This window comes from Callorhinus ursinus, unplaced genomic scaffold (genome assembly GCF_003265705.2).
Source record: "Callorhinus ursinus isolate GAN/ISIS: 27379988/994484 unplaced genomic scaffold, GSC_fseal_2.0 scaffold24, whole genome shotgun sequence".
Lineage (NCBI taxonomy): Eukaryota > Metazoa > Chordata > Mammalia > Carnivora > Otariidae > Callorhinus > Callorhinus ursinus.
The window spans coordinates 25,627,115-25,646,743 of record NW_027397086.1 but is presented as its reverse complement, the minus strand read 5'-3'; the positions used below and the strand labels follow the sequence as shown (position 1 = coordinate 25,646,743).

Genomic DNA, 19,629 nt, shown 5'->3' with positions numbered 1-19,629 from the left:
AAGAAAGAAAGAAAGAAAGAAAAAGAAAGAAAGAAAGAAAGAAAGAAAGAAAGAAAGAAAGAAAGAAAGAAAGAAAGAAAGAAAGAAAGAAAGAAAGAAAGAAAAAAGAATGGAAGGAAGGAAGAAAAAAGAATGGAAGGAAGGAAGAAAATAAGAAAATATGATTTCCTTGTGAAACTATACCACCATCCCTGAAGTGTAAATAGCCACAACCAGGTTGATGGATGTTGAATGTTCCACTTCTGAGCCAAGATAAACATACCGTGGTAAGTTAGTTTTGTTTTATATTAAGTCAAATTGGATTAAACAATAATTGAGTCAATTTAAAGTTTGAATTGAAATCTACCATTCTTATAAAAGTCTGTGGAATCTGCTATGTTTTTACTGGAATTTGGCAGAATTTAGTAGCATTTACTTTGGGCTTTCTCATTAATAAGAAATTACTGATGAATTTGGCAAGAATACCACAGAATGAAGACTTTAAAAGTATCAATGAAAAAGTTAAGTAGAATTATTTATCATGAGAGAGGAGACTGGCTTATGATACATGATAACTTTAACAATTACTTATCAAGAGGTTTTTTTTTCTTCAAACAGAAAATAGTAGCCAACTTCTCTCCATTTAAGATAGGCTGAAAATCAAAATTTTCCAAACTACCAACATACATAAATAAATAAGGCATATTAAAGAGATGCCTGATAAACTGCTAATACATATGCAAAGCCAGATTCACCAGAATTCAAGAGTCTAACAGAGTGAAAACATCTATAAGTTATTTAGATGTGAAAACAAAAATTTTAAATCTTTACAACTATATTAAACTCCCTTGTGATCCTTAAGTCCTATCAATGTGAAGAAAAATAAAGAGCAACATAAAGCAAAATGCAAAACTCTTCAAATACCCAACTAGTAGCAATTAAATCTCTTCAACATTCTCTCAGGTAAACTCAACATTGTTGCAGAACTTGCTAAGTGATTTTCTCTCCTTTTTATCCCTCCCAATATAAATTCTGGATGCAAAATAAAGCTTCTCCTTGATACTCCTAGTTCCACATGTTTTCAAGAACTAGTTTTCTGTGAATAATGAGGTATTGTCTTACCTGCTCTTTAAACACTGGCCCTTGTTACCCTACAACATCTACTGAAGGATTCATGTCCATTTGTAACTTGTGGTCTTCCAGGTGGCCTTATCTTGCATATCTGAATCAGCTGTAATGACGAAAAGTCAAATCCTGCCCCAATTTTCTCTCCCTCTTCCAAGAACTCATTCTTCCTCTCCCTCTGCTTATAAGTAAAATTCTATATTCAGATTTTCAAAATTTTCTGGAAATGTTAGCATCTCTCTGAGGATTTAGGGAATCATTTAAAATCCTCTATTCCTCTAAAATGAAGCCCTTAGATTATTTTCTAACATGGTATTCAAAAATCATGTTTGAGATTAAAATTTAATAGGTATAGTGTAAGAATAATTGAGCTCCTACCTTTACTATTCTACTGAAATGCATGAAGGTCCCCCAACCTCTTGAAGTTCCAATTGCAGTGCCTTTTTATCCTAACCCCTCTCTTCTATGTATTTCTTTAAAATTAGTCCATTCCATTCCCGTGGCTTTAAACATCATTCGTATTCTGTTAAAAGCTACATTTTAAATCCAGTACTGATTTTTCCACTCAGTTCCAAAATCATGTGTCCAAATATTAAGTTAAAGCATCTGCTTGACTGTCTTCCAGACATCTCAAAATTAACATGTCCCAAAGAAGACTCAATATTTCTCCACCCAAACCTATTTTCCCCAGGTTTTCACCAACTCAGTAAATGATGATGACATCTAACTTGTGATTCAATCAGAAATTGGTGGGTCATTCATAATTCTCCTTTCTTTTTTTCTTTTTCACCAGGCTTATCTATTATTAAGTCCTGCCTGGCTACCACTGAAATATTTGAATTGGTCTACCTCACTCCATTTCTATCACTTCTACACTAGAAGTCTAATCAGCCATTATATTTCACTTGGAAATCCCAAAGCCCCCTAAATGCAGGGAAAGCCGCCTGCTTCATCTCTCACCACCATCCAACGTCCCATTCTCAACACAGAAATCATGTTCCTCTATTACTCTAAATCTTCTAGTGTACTGATGTTACATTTAACATAAGCTTTTCTTTGGCTCTAGCTTTAATAATCTGGCTTCTGACTACTTATCTGCCTTCATGTGGTAGCAAAATTGTCTACCATGCTCTTGTCACACTGGATTTCTTTCTATATTTAACTATACAGATCATAACAGTTTCAAGGCTTCAACCTTGTTTCTTCTGCCTATAACCCAGTTCTAGGACTTCATATTGCTAACTCCAAATTATTTATTTTCAGCTTAAATTTTGCCTTTCCAGACGTAATTTATATTTAGAGCATTTTTAGGTTCACAGAAAAATTGATGAGAAGGTGCAGAGATTTCCCACTTATGGTATGTACAGCCACACATGCATAGCTTTCCTCCCATTTGTCAATATCGGCCACCAGAGTAGTATATTTGTTACAATTAATAAGCCTGCATTGATGTATCATTATCACCCAAAACACATAATTTATATTAGGTTTCACTCTTGGTGGTGTACATTCAATTTTTTTTAAATGTATGATGACATATATCAACTCTTACAGTATCATAGAGAGTAATTTCATTGCCCTAAAAATCCTTTGTGCTTTACTGTTTCATTCTATCCTTCCCTTTTATGTCTGGCAACCACTGATCTTTTTACTGTCTCCAGAGTCATATAGCTGAAATCATAGAATAGGTAGCTTTTCCAGGCAGACTTCTTTCATTTAGTTATATGCATTTAATAGTCCTCTACATCTTTTCATGTCTTGATAGCTCATTTCTTTTTAGCGCTGAATAATATTACATTGTCTAGATGTACCATAGATTATTTATCCATTCACCTACCAAAAGACACCTTGGTTGACTGTAAATTTTGGCAATAATGAATAAAGATGCTATAAACATTCATGTGCAGCTTTTTGCAAGGACATATGTTTTCAACTTATTTTGAGAAAATACCATGAAGTGCAATGGCTGGATTATATGATAAGAATATGTTTAGTTGTCTGACAAGTATTTTGTGCTTAAAAAATTGCTAAGAGGGGATCTTATGTTAAGTTTTTATCACACAAATGATGATAATACATTAAAAGGGTAGAGGGAAACTTTTGGAGGTTATGGATTTTTTTTTTTAAAGATTTTATTTATTTGAGAGAAAGAATGAGAGAGAGAGAGAGCACATGAGAGGGGGGAGGGTCCGAGGGAGAAGCAGACTCCCCGCCGAGCAGGGAGCCCGATGTGGGACTCGATCCCGGGACTCCAGGATCATGACCTGAGCCGAAGGCAGTCGCTTAACCAACTGAGCCACCCAGGCGCCCCGGAGGTTATGGATATCTTTATGGTATAGATTGTGGGGATGGTTTCACAGGTGTATATGTGTATACTTATCTCCAAAATCATCACGTCATCAGGTTGCATACATTAAATTTGCACAGCTTTTTGAGTGTGACATCATATAATTATAGGTAAAGATATAGCACACACATATAAAATAAGCTTCTAAAACTGTCTTTTATAATGGCTCTACCATTTTGTATTCCCACTAGCAATGAATAAGAGTTATTATAGCTCCATACCTTCCCCCAGCATTTTTTCTTTAATTTTTTATGTTAATCACCATACATTACATCATGAGTTTTTGATGTAGTGTTCCATGATTCATTGTTTGTGCATAAGACCCAGTGCTCCACGCAGAACCTGCCCTCTCTAATACCCATCACCAGGCTAACCCATCCCTCCACCCACCTCCCCTCTAGAACCCTCAGTTTGTTTTTCAGAGTCCATCGTCTCTCATGGTTCGTCTCCCTCTCCGATTTGCCTCCCTTCATTCTTCCCCTCCTGCTATCTTTTTTTTTTTTTTTTAACATATATTGCATTATTTCTTTCAGGGGTAAGATCTGTGATTCAACAGTCTTGCACAATTCACAGCACTCACCATAGCACATACCCTCCCCAGTGTCTATCACCCAGCCACCCCATCCCTTCCAACCCCCCACTCCAGCAACCCTCAGTTTGTTTCCTGAGATTAATAATTCCTCATATCTGTGAGGTCATATGATACATGTCTTTCTCTGATTGACTTATTTAACTCAACATAACATTCTCCAGTTCCATCCACGTCATTGCAAATGTCAATATCTCATTCCTTTGGATGGCTGCATACTATTCCATTGTATATATACCACCTATTCTTTATCCATTCATCTGTCGATGGACATTTGGCTCTTTCCACAGTTTGGCTATTGTGGACATTGCTGCTATAAACATAGGGATGCACATGCCCCTTTGGGTCCCTACATTTTTTATCTTTGGGGTAAATACACAGTAGTGCAATTGCTGGATCGTATGGTAGCTCTATTTTCAACTTTTTGAGGAACCTCCATACTGTTTTCCAGAGTGGCTGCACCAGCTTGCATTCCCACCAACAGTGTAGGAGGGTTCCCCTTTCTCCATATCCCCGCCAACATCTGTCATTTCCTGACTTGTTAATTTTAGCCATTCTGACTGGTGTGAGGTGGTATCTCACTGAGGTTTTGATTTGGATTTCCCTTATGCTGAATGATGTTGAGCACTTTTTCATGTGTATGTTGGCCATTTGGATGTCTTCTTTGGAAAAATGTCTGTTCATGTCTTCTGCCCATTTCTTGATTGGATCATTTGTTCTTTGGGTGTTGAGTTTGATAAGTACGTTATAGATTTTGGATACTACCCCTTTATCTGATATATCATTTGCAATTATCTTCTCCCATTCTGTCGGTTGTCTTTTCGTTTTGTAGACTGTTTCTTTGGCTGTGCAAAAGCTTTTTATCTTGATGAATCCCAAAAGTTCATTTTTGCCCTTGCTTCCCTTGCCTTTGGCGATGTTTCTAGGAAGAAGTTTCTGCGGCTGAGGTCGAAGAGGTTGCTGCCTGTCTTCTCCTTTAGGATTTTGATGGACTTCTGTCTCACACTTAGGTCTTTCAACCATTTTGAGTCTATTTTTGTGTGTGGTGTAAGGAAATGGTCCAGTTTCATTCTTCTGCATGTGGCTGTCCCATTTTCCCAACAGCATTTGTTGAAGAGACTGTCTTTTTTCCATTGGACATTCTTTCCTGCTTTGTCAAAGATGAGTTGACCATAGAGTTGAGGGTCCATTTCTGGGCTCTCGATTCTGTTCCATTGATCTATGTGTCTGTTTTTGTGCCAGTACCATACTGTCTTGATGATGACAGCTTTGTAATAGAGCTGGAAGTCCGGAATTGTGATGCCGCCAGCTTTGCTTTTCTTTTTCAACATTCCTCTGTCTATTCAGGGTCTTTTCTGCTGCCATACAAATTTTAGGATTATTTGTTCCATTTCTTTGAAAAAAAAGTGGATGGTATTTTGACGGGGATTGTATTGAATGTGTAGATTGCTCTAGGTAGCATTGACATCTTCACAATGTTTGTTCTTCCAATCCATGAGCATGGAACGTTTTTCCATTTCCTTGTGTCTTCCTCGATTTCTTTCATGAGTATTTTATAGTTTTCTGAGTACAGATCCTTTGCCTCTTTGGTTAGATTTATTCCTAGGTAGCTTATGGTTTGGGTGCAACTGTAAATGGGATTGACTCCTTAATTTCTCTCTCTTCTGTCAAGTTGTTGGTGTATAGGAATGCCACTGATTTCTGTGCATTGATGTTATGTCCTGCCACTTTACTGAATTCCTGTATGAGTTCTAGCAGTTTTGGGGTGGAGTCTTTTGGGTTTTCCACATAAAGTATCATATCATCTGCAAACAGTGAGAGTTTGACTTCTTCTTTGCTGATTTGGATGCCTTTGATTTCTTTTTGCTGTCTGATTGCTGTGGCTAGGACTTCTAATACTATGCGAGTAGCAGTGGTGATAGTGGACATCCCTGCCACGTTCCTGACCTTAGGGGGAAAGCTCTCAGCTTTTCACCATTGAGAATATTTGCTGTAGGTTTTTCATAGATGGCTTTTATGATATTGAGGTATGTACCCTCTATCCCTATACTCTGAAGAGTTTTGATCAAGAAAGGATGCTGTACTTTGTCAAATGCTTTTTCTGCATCTATTGAGGGGATCATATGATTCTTGTTCTTTCTTTTGTTAATGTATTGTATCACGTTGATTGATTTGCAGATGTTGAACCAACCTTGCAGCCCAGGGATAAATCCCACTTGGTAGTGGTGAATAATCCTTTGAATGTACTGTTGGATCCTATTAGCTAGTATTTTGGTGGGAATTTTTGCATCCATGTTCATCAAGGACATTGGTCTGTAATTCTCCTTTTTGATGGAGTCTTTGTCTGGTTTGGGGATCAAGGTAATGGTGGCCTCATAAAACAAGTTTGGACGTTTTCCTTCCATTTCTATTTTTTGGAACAGTTTCAGGAGAATAGGTATTAATTCTTCTTGAAATGTCTGAAAGAATTCCCCTGGGAAGCCATCGGCCCTGGGCTTTTGTTTGTTGCTTCAATTTCCTTAGTGGTTATAGGTCTGTTCAGGTTTTCTATTTCTTCCTGGTTCAATTTTGGTAGTTGATACATCTCTAGGAATGCATCCATTTCTTCCAGATTATCTAATTTGCTGGCATAGAGTTACTCATAGTATGTTCTTATAATTGTTTGTATTTCTTTGGTGTTGGTTGTGATCTCTCCTCGTTCATTCATGATTTTGTTGATTTGGGTCATTTCTCTTTTCTTTTGGATAAGTCTGGCCACGGGTTTATCAATCTTGGTAATTGTTTCAAAGAACCAGCTTCTAGTTTCGTTGATCTATTCTACTGTTCTTTGGTTTCTATTTCATTGATTTCTGCTCTGATCTTTATTAATTCTCTTCTTCTGCTGGGTTTGGGCTTTATTTGCTGTTTTTTTCTCCAGCTCCTTTAGGTGTAGGGTTAGGTTGTGTATTTGAGACCTTTCTTGTTTCTTGAGAAAGGCTTGTATTGCTATGCACTTTTTCTTAGGACTGCCTTTGCTGCATCCCAAAGATTTTGAACAGTTGTATTTTTTCATTTGTTTCCATGAATTTTTTAATTCTTCTTTAATTTCCTGGTTGACCGATTCATTCTTTAGTGGGATGCTCTTTAGCCTCCATGTATTTGAGTTCTTTCCGACTTTCCTCTTGTGACTGAGTTCTAGTTTCAAAGCATTGTGGTCTGAAAATATGCAGTGAATAATCCCAATCTTTTGGTACTGGTTGAGACCTGATTTGTGACCTAGGATGTAAACTATTCTGGAGAATATTCCATGGGCACTAGAGAAGAATGTGTATCCTCCCCCAGCATTTTGTGTTACCACTGTTTCAGATTTTGGTCATTCTAATGGGCATGTAGTGGTATCTCACTGTTATTTTGATTTGCATTTCCCTGATGGCATATAATGTGGAACATTTTTTCATATGCTTATTTGCCAGCTGACTATCTTCTTTGGTGAAGTATCTGTTAAGGTGTTTGGTTTATTTTTTAATCAGGTGCCTTGTTTCCCTGATTATTGAATTTTAAGAGCTCTTCGTATATTTTAGATAACAGTCCTTTATCAAGTATGTCTTTTCCAAGTCTTTTCTATGATTGTGTGGCTTGTCCTTTGTTCTATAAACAGTGTCTTTCACAGAGCAGATTTTTTATTTTAATGAAGTTTATCTAATCATTTTTTTCTTTCACGGATTGTGCATTTGGTGTTGTATCTACAAAGTCATCGACAAACCCACAGTCATATAGATTTTCTCCTATTTCTAGGAATTTTATAGTTTTGCATTTTACATTAAGGTCTGTAGTCCTTTTGATATAGACATATTTCACTGCCTGTTCTCTCATTATTCATTTCCCTATTACCAGTAACTTCTATCTTCTACCATGCTTTATTCTATGTAACATACACAACCACCTGTGTGTCTGTATCTATTTATCTATCATCTAAATCATGTATTGCATATTGCCTCTCTTTCCCACAAGAATAAAAGTTCCACTGGGAAAGGAAAATTATGTGACTTATTTACTGCTTGTACCTTCAGTATACAGAACTATCTCAAGCATGTAGGACAGAGTCATTAACTATAGATTAGGTAAATGAATAAATACAATTTGGAGTATCTAGTGAAAAGTATGACTTAGTTGGATTGAGCCTTTCCAAAATCCCAAACTGAAACATACCACTCTCAGTAAAGTCAAACTAAAATAATTATTTAAAAAGGGGAAAGTCCCAAAGAAGGTAATTTTGATGGTTGGTGGCAATATGGACAGCAGGCTGCAGTGTTCTCTTAATGTGATGATGTATGGGAAATTTTATGAACTATGTAGTGATTTTATGAACTATATGTATATATAGGCTACCAGAACTTCTTGTTTTTTGTTTGTTTGTTTGTTTTTATTCCTGATCAATCATGCTTGCTTGTTTTTGCACAGTTTAATTTCTGAAAATTGCAAGATTTCTAATCATGGGATGAGGATTTATTTATATTCTTTATTAAGGTGAGAACATGGATTTCTACATGTTATACTGTTTTATTTTCTTTAGAAACTTATTGTGGCTTTTTCAAATTTTTATAATTTGTAATGAGGACTTTTATAGTACTCATGCTGATGGATTTGAATACTTTTTAAGAACTCTGTTTTATGTAGGGGGAACAAACATCACTTTATGCCCAATATAAAATAGACACTGATTTTGTAAAACTGTAAGAACGTTTAGATATTATCAGTTTCAGTACTTCTAATAAAACCACTATCAACAATAATTTTAACTACAAATAATAAATACTAATGTGAATAACAATTTGTTTTGCACTCAAAACAGTATTTCCCACCTGTGTTTCACAGAGCTAAAAGTGCCACTACTCTCTTTTATAGATGGGAATAGTTCAAACCTTGTCCTAGACTTTTGCTACTCCAGTTGAAAAAAGTCAGTGATGGCCTAAATGGGCGATATTAAGGAGGGCAATTATGATGAGCACTAGGTGTTGTATGTAAGTGACGAATCATTGGATTCTACTCCTCAAACCAATATTGTACTGTGTGTTGACCAACTAGAATTTAAGTAAAAGTCTGAAGAAGAAAAAAATATATACTCATGGCTGTATTACAATCCACACTATAGCATGAAGTAGACATCTGGAGACTTACCTGATCTCTTATGCCATTCATTGTCTCCTTTCAGTTGTTAGTATTCATGAGATTCTTTCAAAGAGTCACACATTATCTTTCTACCTCCTCAGTGATATCCACGTTGCAGTATACATATTAGCTCCTTAAGAAAGGTTACTTTAAAAACTAATTGGATTATAAGCATTTTCTCCCATTCCATAAATTGCCTTTCAATCTGTTGATTGTTTTCTTTGCTGTGAAAGTATCTTTTGAAGTAGTACCACTGGTCTATTTTTGCTTTTATTGCTTGTTCTTTTGTTGTTAGAGTCAAGAAAAGCATTGTTTACACCAAAGTCATAAATATTTTCCCCTAAATTTTCTTCTAGGTTTTAGGTCTTATATTTTAGACTTTAATCCATCTTAAGTTGATTTTTGTGTAGAGGGTAAGATAAGGTAATTGCCCATTTTCATTCTTTTGCATGTGAATATTATTTTTCTGATATCATTTGTTGAAGAGACCATTTTTTTTCCCAGTTGTGTACTCCTGACACCCCTTTCAAAGTTCAGTTGACTATATATGTTTGGATATATTTCTGGGCTCTCTATTCTGTTCTAATTGTCTATATGTCTGTTTCTAAGCAAGTACCATATTGTTTTAATTACTGTAGCTTTGTAATATATTTTGAAATCTGAAGGTTGATTTCTTTAGGTTTGTTCTTCATTAAAGTGGTTTTGGCTCTTTGGGGTCTTTTATGGTTACATATAAATATTAAAATTGTTTTTTCTATTTTAGTAAACAATGTCATTGAAATTTTGATAGGGGTTGCACTGAACCTGGAGACTGCTTGGGGTAGGATAGACATCTTAACAATGTTAAGTTTAATCCATGAACACAGAATGATTTCCATTTGCTTTTTTAATTTCTTTCATCAATGTTTTATAGTTTTCAGTATACATAATCTTTCTCCTCCTTGGTTATGTTTAAGTATTTTATTTTTTGATGCTATTATAAAGAGATCATTTTCTTCATTTCCTTTTTCAGATAGTTTGCTATTACAGAACACAACTGATTTTTTTTTTTTTTTACTGAAGTATAATTGACATACAATGTTATATTAGTTTCAGGTGTACAACATATTGATTCAACAATTCCCTACATCACTCAGTGCTCACCATGATAAATGTAGTTACTATCTGTCACCAAAATTATTATAATATTATTGACCAAATTTCCTACGCTGTACTTCTCATCTCCATGACTATTTATTGTATAATTGCAAGTTACATCTCTTAATCCTCTTTATCTAGTTCATCCAACCTCCTACCCACCTCCCCTTGGAAAACCATCAGTTTGTTCTCTGTATTAAAGAGCCTGTGTGATATATCTAAATATCTCATATAAATTTCACTTATATGTGGAATTTAAAAAAACAAATGAAGAAACAATAACACAACTGATTTTATATGCTCATTTCATATCTCATGAATTTACTGAATTTGTTCATTAGTTCTTTTTTTCTGAGTTTACAACAACAATGTAGTGTATTTATTACTACATGTAAATTGTATGGTACACATTCTATATGTAAAATTTATAATAACTTTATGTGTGGAACACATTTTTTTCCAGAGAGAGAGTTATTAAACACTTATCAGCAAACCACTGCCTGTGCCTCACTCATATAGGGAGAGCAGGGGATTGGTCCTTTTTTTGTTAGTTTTGTTTTTACTCTTAGAGAGTACAGTTCTCTCTTTTTATTGAAAAATATCCAATTTCAGAACTCTGCCTATTGGCCCTTTGTTGTTATCTACAGTGCAAAGGAGCTTGGCTTAAGGGCTACTGCAAGGAAAAGAAGGCAGTGATCACCTATTTTCTTTACAATTAAAAGTGGCCTTTAAAGATGAATACAGTTGATGCTTGAACTGTGTGGTCCACTTATATGCAGATTTTTTACAACACAGTTCTGTAAATATATTTTGGCTTCCTTATGTTTTTTTCTAGCTTACTTTAAGAATACAGTATGTAACACAAATAACATACAAAAATATATTATAATTGACTGGTTTATGTTACTGGTAAGGTTTCCAGTCAACAGTAAGCTACGACTAGGTAAGTTTTGGGGAAGTCAAAAGTTATATGCAGATTTTCCACTGTGCAGGGGGGTCAGTGCCCCTACCCCCTATGTTGTTCAAGGGTCAACTATATGTATACACTGCATTATCTGTGCTAATAATCAAGCTGACCCAAAACATTTTAGTTGTGCCTTTGAAATTGCTTTTATGAGTTTAAAAACGATTTATGTTTGTGATGTTTGGAAAGAAAATGACAACTTAATTTTTTTTTCACTTTTTAAGAAACCAGTATGTACCCTGAGAACCAGAGTACCTACATTTTTAAATCCAGATCTGCAACCTACGAACTTTGTTATCTGCTTAGATAACCTTTCTACTTCAGTTTCCCCATCTGTGAAATGAACTTGATAATAGAATTTACTGCATAGGGTTGTTGTGATAATTAGATTAGTTAATGTGTATAAAGTATTTAAAACAGAAGGCTTGCCATTATAATTTCCACTGGTTTTACTACTACCGTTGCTCCTGCTGCACAAAGGAGTCAACATGTTTTGGGTTCTAATACTACAAGTTGTATGATCTTTAGTAAGTCACTTTTTCTGCACCAGCATGAATCTAAGGTCAGGACTCTTTACAGTTTACATTTAATATCTGTAAGTCAGTGAGTTGACTACTTTGTTCATTAGTTCTATTAATATTTTTGTGGAATCTTTTAGGTTTTCTACTTAAAAGTGCATACTATCTACAAAGATAATTTTGTTTCTTCCATTCTGATTTAAATGCCTTTTATTTTTCTTGCCCAATTTCTCTAGACTTGTAGTACAATGTTGAATAGGAGTTGCTAGAGTGGGCATCCTTGCCTTGATAGAGATCTTAGAGGAAAAGCTTTAGGTTTTCAAGGTTGAATATGATGTCAGCCACGGGCTTTTCATATATGGCTTTTATTATATTGAGGTAAATTCCTTCTATGTCCAGTTTAAGAGTTTTTATCATGAAAACATGTTTATTGTTGTCAGATGATATTTCTGCAGCTACAGAATTGATCATATGATTTTTGTCTTTCATTCTGTTAGTGTATCACATTACTTGTTTGTATATGTTGAACTATCCTTGCATTAAACCCACTTAATCATGGTGTATGATCCTTTTAATGTGTTGTTGAATTCAGTTTACTAGCATTTTGTTGAGGAATTTTTCATCAATACCCATCAGGGATAGTGGCCTATAGTTTTCTCTTCTTGTAGTGTTTTTACCTGGTTTTGGTATCAGAGTAATGGTGGCTTCATAAAATGAGTTTGCAAGTGTTCCTTCCTTTTCTAATTTTTGGGAAAACTTTGGGAAGAATTGATGTTAGTTCTTCTTTAAATGTTTGTTATAATTTACCAGACAAGCCATCTGGTCCTGGACTTTCTTTGCTGGGAGGTTATTGATTACTGATTCAAACTCCTAACTCATTATTAATCCCTTCAGATTTTCTATTTCCTCATGATGTAGTCTTGGTAGGCTGTATATTTCTAGGAATATAACCATTCTTCGGGGTTATCTAATATGTTGATATATAACTGTTCATAGTAGTCCCTTATGATCCTTTTTTTATTTCTGAAGCATTCCTTGTAAATGTCTCTTGTTCCATTTCTTATTTTGTTTGTATTTTGTTTTCTTAGTCTAGTAAAAGGTTTTTCAAGTTTGTTTATCTTTTCAAAAAGCAAGTCAGTTTTGATTTTTTCTACTGTACTTTTTGTTCTATATTTCATTTATTTCTGCTCTAGCCTTTATCATTTCTTTCTTCTGCTAGCTTTGGGCTTAGAATGTTATTTTTCTAATTCCTTGAGTTGTAAAGTTAGGTTGTTTATTTAAGATCTTTCATCTTTTCTAATGTACGTGTTTACTGCTACAAGCTTTCCTCTTAGTACTGCTTTTACTCTGTACCATATGTTTTGGCATTTTGTGTTTTTGTTTATCTTGAGACATTTTCTAATTTCCCTTTTGATTTCTTCTTCGACCCACTGGCTGGTTAAGAGTGTGCTGTTAAATTTCCACACATTTGTGAATAAACCCATGCATGTACAGTCAATTGATCTTTAACAAAGGTACAAAAAATACACATAAGGAAATGACAGATTCTCCAATAAATTGTGTTTTAAAAACTGGATATCCACATTCAAAAGAATGAAATTAGACACCTATTTTATACCATATACAAAAATGAGCTCAAAATGGATTAAAGACCTAAATATAAGACCTGAAAGTGTGAAACTCCTAAAAGAAAATATAGGGAAAAACATGACATTATTCTTGACAGTAATCCTTAGATTTATCATCAAAACAGTCAACAAAAGCAAAATCAAACAAAAAACAAAAAAAAAAATCCAGACTATTTCAAAAACTCCTACAACTCAGCAACAAAATGGTCCAAGGACTTGAATAGGCATCTCTCCAAAGAAAATATATAATGGCCAACAAACATATGAAAATATGCTTGCCAACCCTAATCATTATCCCTAATCTCCTCACGCATGTTATCAGAAAAACAAAAGATAGTAAGTGTGAGTGAGAATGTGGGGAAATTGGAACCCGTGTATATTGTTGATTTGAATGTAAGATAGTGCTAGCACTATGGAAGACAGTATGGAGATTCCTCAAAAAATTAAAAATAGAACTACCAAATGATCTAGTCTTCCCACTCCTGGGTATATATCCAAAAGAATTGATAACAGGATCTCAAAGAGACAGCTGCACTCTCACATTCACTACAGAATTATTCGAATAGCCAAAATATGAAAACAACCTAAATGTCCATCAACAAGTGAATGGATGAAGAAAATGGATAAATGCATACAACGGAACACTATTTGACCTTAAAAAAGAAGGAAATCCTTTCACATGCAACTACATGATTGAATATGGAGGACATCACACTAAGTGAAATAAATATGTCCCAGGACAAATACTACATGATTCCACTTATCTGAGACATCTAAAGTAGTCAAGCTCATAGAAACAGAGTATAATAGTGGTTTCGGGGATAGAGGGAGGGGGAAATGGGGATTTGCTCTTCAACAGGTACAAAATTTCAGTTATATAAGATTAACAAGTTAGAGAGATCTGCTGTACATCATGTATTAGTTAACAATACTATACTGTGTACCTAAAAAGTTTTTAAGATCACAGATCTCATGTTAAGTGTTCTCACCATAATGAAAAAAAAGGATTAGTATCTAGGATTAGATGGCTAACCTTGGAAGTGTTACTTTACTAAAGAATCTCTTATTTGTACCTTTTTCTTGGAAAAGTACTTTTCTTGGCTTTTCAATCTTAAAATACCTTTTCTAGATGTATCAAATTTTCTAAACTTTCTAAAATTTGGATTTTCCACACTATGTAGATATTTTAACAGGTGAAATCTGAGAGATTATCCCTAATACTCATTAATAAAGAAACTGAGGTCAAATGAGATTAAGTAATATTTCAACTTTTTATTATATCTCAGTGACAGAATTTGGGTGAGAATGCTGGTCTTCAAAGTCCCATTCCACTGCTTCTAATTCTGCCTACTAAGCAAAAATTTTGATTACTAAATTTATGTCTCTATTCACCCTTCTAACAAAGTTATCTCCAATCTAAGTTTTATTTGGTGGCTCTACTTAAAAGGAGAAATGGAATCAGTATTATCAGGCTTTCTTGGAGATAGAAAAAAAATTAATGTTCTAATCAAAACCATAGAAATATACATATTTTAATTATCAGGAAAAATATATTTGATGTGTAAAATATAGAATTTCCTGGTAATAATGAATGTTTTTTAATTTCATCATTAACACAGGTTTAAATGTCCAAGAAAACTGACCTTATTCTTTTTTTGCTTCATATACAGCTCATTTTTAGTCCTAAATATAAAAATTCTCATGAATATACTTAGAGATAGGGTCAGTATATTTTCATGTAGACTGTAAACAAAATGTATAAATTTAAATGAAGATTAAAACAATTTTAATTATAACAAATTGATCTCTAAATTTCAAGAGAAATAAGATTTTCTTGCAACAAATATGGATGAATGATACACTTTCTTGTTACCTGCATTTAAAATTTCTAGTTTTAAGGTAAAATGTTTTAGGTAATTAGGTTTGATAGGGGTTATCTGCTACCAAAGAAGAAAAATTAAGTCTAGTATTGTAACATTTCTGAAGACTGAAATTATGACAAAATAAAAAGGTTAAAATAAGCTACTGAAAACTAAAATGTTCTAACTTAGGCATCATCACTACTAAAATATTACATTCTTTGTATTTGAAAAAAAACTTGACAAAATTAAGCACTATCTCATATATACATATAATCTCAGTTATATATCTGTGTGCTAATGTATATGTGTGCGTGCAATCAAATTAATTCTTTCTTCATCATTTTTATGAATTTTTGCAGATATACTTCATAAATTACTCATGATGCATGGATATCCTATGACAAGGCCCTTAATTAAAAAAATTAAAAGTATTGTTATAGATCCAGGAACTTTCATTATATATTTATATATAAAACAATCATACAGAATAATTATTGGAATAAAATTGGCTTCAAATTCCTAAGTTCTAGAGTCAATAAATTATTTTCTTTTCACTAAATTGAAATGATTTTTGTATTACATAGACAATACTGTGAAAGAAAACATTTGCAGTAGAGACACTGTTTAGAAAGAGTAAAGTAATAAATACCCAAGGTACATCAAGTTCTAAATTTAGAAACAGAGATGTAGTTCCGGAGTTATAAATTTTTATTCCATTAACACTGGCTATAAACTCACCCCCAAAGGCAGTCCTTAATTCTATCTCTATAATGCTCTATCATGTAGAAAATGTTATAAGAAAAGAAGATGCTAAACAGCATAGAGATAATTGAAAACATGAGCATGGGAAAACTAAAAAGGAAAGACATACATACAGAAAAAGGAAATCTTAAATATCCTACTGGAAGTACAACAGAACCTTGTAAATGAAGACTTTTCAAGGTTTTATTATTTAAGGTCTTATGATATGTACTGAATTTTAATTTTGATGAATTTTTATAATGTTTAATAGCAGGAGGGTATATGAGAAACTATCACTTACCTCATATGTGATCCTTGCCTTCTGGGCATTCAAATTTCATCAAAATGTTCTCTGTCCAATCTTTGTGGACTATGCATTAGCTTTTGCAGTAAGTTAAAATGTCTTTAAATTATCATCAATTCAGTTTTCTAGATTTAGAAACATTTGTTATTATTGGTACTACAAATATTAATTAAAATGGTGAACTTATTTGCATGGAAAAATTTAATAGATTTTCCATTCTGGCTGTAATTAATTCATGCAACTATGCAGAGTAAAGATGGTCACATCATCTACCCATAAATATCTTGTATAGTCTACAGAAAGTAGAAGTAGCACAGATATTAATAAATCTAGATTTTATTACTAGATAATTGTCAGAATTTATGTTCCACTAATAAAAGGGGATTGACTCATATTTTCAGCCATTTTCAATTGCATATATAATTACATTTCCTAAAAAAAAAAAAATGCATGAGTTCCCTTTAGCCACCCAAGTACTAATTAAACTTTATTTGTGCCTTTTGGTGGGATGTATGTCACATGGAGAAAAACAGAATTATTTAGATTCTAATTGTTATTCTATATTTTAATATTTCTATTTCTCACACTATTATACCATACAAGAAGTATTAATTTATCAAAAGACTGCATTTAGTAATAAAACAAAATATTTTTCTCTATATATTCAGTGTTGAACTTAATGTGAATCATTAAAAAGTATTATTAGGTATGAAGACAAAATTTCACATTCTGGAGGTGTGAATAAATGTCATAATCTAGTTGTTTGAAAAGTCCATTTATTTGTGCTTTATTAATTGAGTGCTAGTAAAAATTTAGGAAATCTGTTTTTATATCTATGGTCCTAATTCCATATCAGAAACAAATAATAATAATAAAATAAGTTTAAAAATTAAAAAAACTGTTAGATATATTTAAAATATAAATCACTACTTATTCATGTATTCAATTTTATTTCTAGGAGGTATCAAGTACTATTAATGAAAAAAGCAAATAGCAATCACTGAAAAGAGACAGAAAAGTTAGAAGTCATCTACTAAGTGAGAAGTCATAGATCACATTACTGTACAACCAGGAAAATTCTGTAAAAGCAATGGCAAAATCCAAAAAATATTTCAATATTATAATCATATTTCAAATCACTAATGAAATGCTTAATCTACAAAACCTTTCTAAATTGAAATAACAGCAATAGCAAAATCAACTAATATTTATTGGCCACTATTTGCTAAACACTTTTCTTGCATTGTCATTTAATCTTCATAAAAATCCAAATATGTCATCTCTGTTTAACTAAAGCAGAGAGGTTAAGTAACAGGAGTAAATTTTCACACTTAATGGTAAAACCAAGATTTCAATCTGAATTCAATCTGAATTCAAATCTCATTGGACACGACGATTTAGACCATGATTTTGTGGCTTAACTGTTCTGAGATGTGGGGGAATTTTCTTTAACACCGCAGCCTCAGTTTCTTCATAGCATCATTTTTGTTATCTGCAAAAATGTATAGTTATGCTAAAATTACATCATATGTGTAAAGTCCCCACTATATAATTTCTTAAGAAAGGCAATTGTTCAATGAATAATTGCTTGGCTCCATTAGTCTCAAAGGAATCTGTCCTGCTACTACTCTTCCCACTCCCTATATCCTTTAGTGTGTCTCTTCATAAATATTGCACTCTAATTAGTAAGTTACATGAAGTGTATTTGCAGGAATATACTACAGAGAAAAATATGGAAACTGAAAACTTGCATTTGAATCCTAGCTCATCCATTATGTAATCATGAAGGAGGGACAAGAAAAAGAATATAAAATACTAAACCCAGAGCAGCATGGAAAAATACCATCTCACATCCAAATAGCACTGATTCTAAAAAGCATGATAACAAAATGAATTATGACTGAAGAAAAGGTAAAGGTAAAGCATCTATTTATCTCTCTACAATATTATTAAGGAGTCAGCTCTAACAGGATATTTTCCAGAATATATCATGTTTTCCCCTTATCTTTATATGTCATCAAGAAGTACTTCTGTAATTCCTATTTTTTTACATTTCAATTAATCAGTTTACATTGCCTTAAATTCTACTAAGAATTGAATAGAATAAGGGAAAACTGATGTATCTAGTGTCATATAAACCATATAATGGTGAGTATAGATATAAAGGCCACTAGAAAACTGTTTCATATATGATTTCTGAAAGTAGTGAATATTGATAACAGGCTAAATTGTTTTTGCATTTTTTTTACTTTAACACTGATATATTTTTTAAAGATTTATTTATTTTAGAGAGAGAACACACCCTAACATGCAAACAAGGGGAAGGACAGAGAGAGGGGAGAGAATCCCAAGCAGACTTTCTAATGAGCCCAGAGCCCCACCTGAGGCTCAATCCAAGGACCCTGAGATTATGACCTGAACCAAAATCAAGAGTCCGTCACTCAACTGAGCCACCCAGGTGCCCCAGCATTGATACTTTTCAAAACAGTCACACTCATATCCATAAAAAGAGATTTCAATGAATGACGGTTGTAGGTCAAATGATATATACTTATAAATCCACATAAATTCATGCTGATACATTATTGAAATACCCTAGTCTAAATTAGAGGGACTTTAGGCTGGTTAACTAGTCATCAGGAGAATGGAGTTTAAGTCTAAAGTTAATCTAGACAAGTAATTTGAATATTATTGGACTTCGTTTTTTTTTTCCTTTTTCTTTAAGATTTTATTTATTTGAGAGAGAGAGTGAGAGTGAGAGAGAGAGAGAGAGCAAGCAAGCATGAGAGGGGGAGGGGTAGAGGGAGAAGCAGACTCCCCGCTGAGCAGGGAGCCCAATGTGGGGCTCCATCCCAGGACCCAGGGATCACAACCTGAGATGAAGGCAGACGCTTAACCAACTGAGCCACCCAGGCGCCTCTGGGCTTCAGGTTTTCTTAGTAGTATAAAGGCACTGAAAGAAATTTTAATTTCCCAATAAATTAAATTGTATGGTTTTAAAACTCATTAATAAACTGAAAACAAATATTTTTTTATAAATGGCAAGTCATATCGACCAAAGTCAATCCTGCACTGTATGTGCTATTTTAATCCATAGTAATATAAAATATTACATGCCAGAGATATAAACAGAGAAAGAAAAGTGATTGCTTGTAATTCTTCATAATATCCATGTCAAACACTGGGAATTATAAAACAATAAGAAACACATTATTTCCAAAAAAGAAATGTTTCAAATACCAGATACTCAGATACTCTGCTGCTCTGACATTTTAGAAATGATACCT

The 19,629-nt window shown here is 33.5% G+C and overlaps 1 long non-coding RNA gene across 2 annotated transcripts in view; it reads left to right on the top strand.

The window, feature by feature from the left end:
- Positions 1-200: 200 nt before the first annotated feature.
- LOC112836565 (uncharacterized) overlaps positions 201-19,629 on the top strand; it is a 34,089-nt gene continuing 14,660 nt past the window's right edge. The window contains exons 1-2 of one of the 2 annotated variants that reach the window (XR_012373533.1): positions 218-266; positions 8,481-8,546. This is a non-coding gene — a long non-coding RNA (uncharacterized lncRNA). Of the gene's footprint in view, positions 267-8,480; positions 8,547-19,629 lie in introns of both variants that reach the window. The other variant, XR_012373534.1, reaches the window with a different exon arrangement.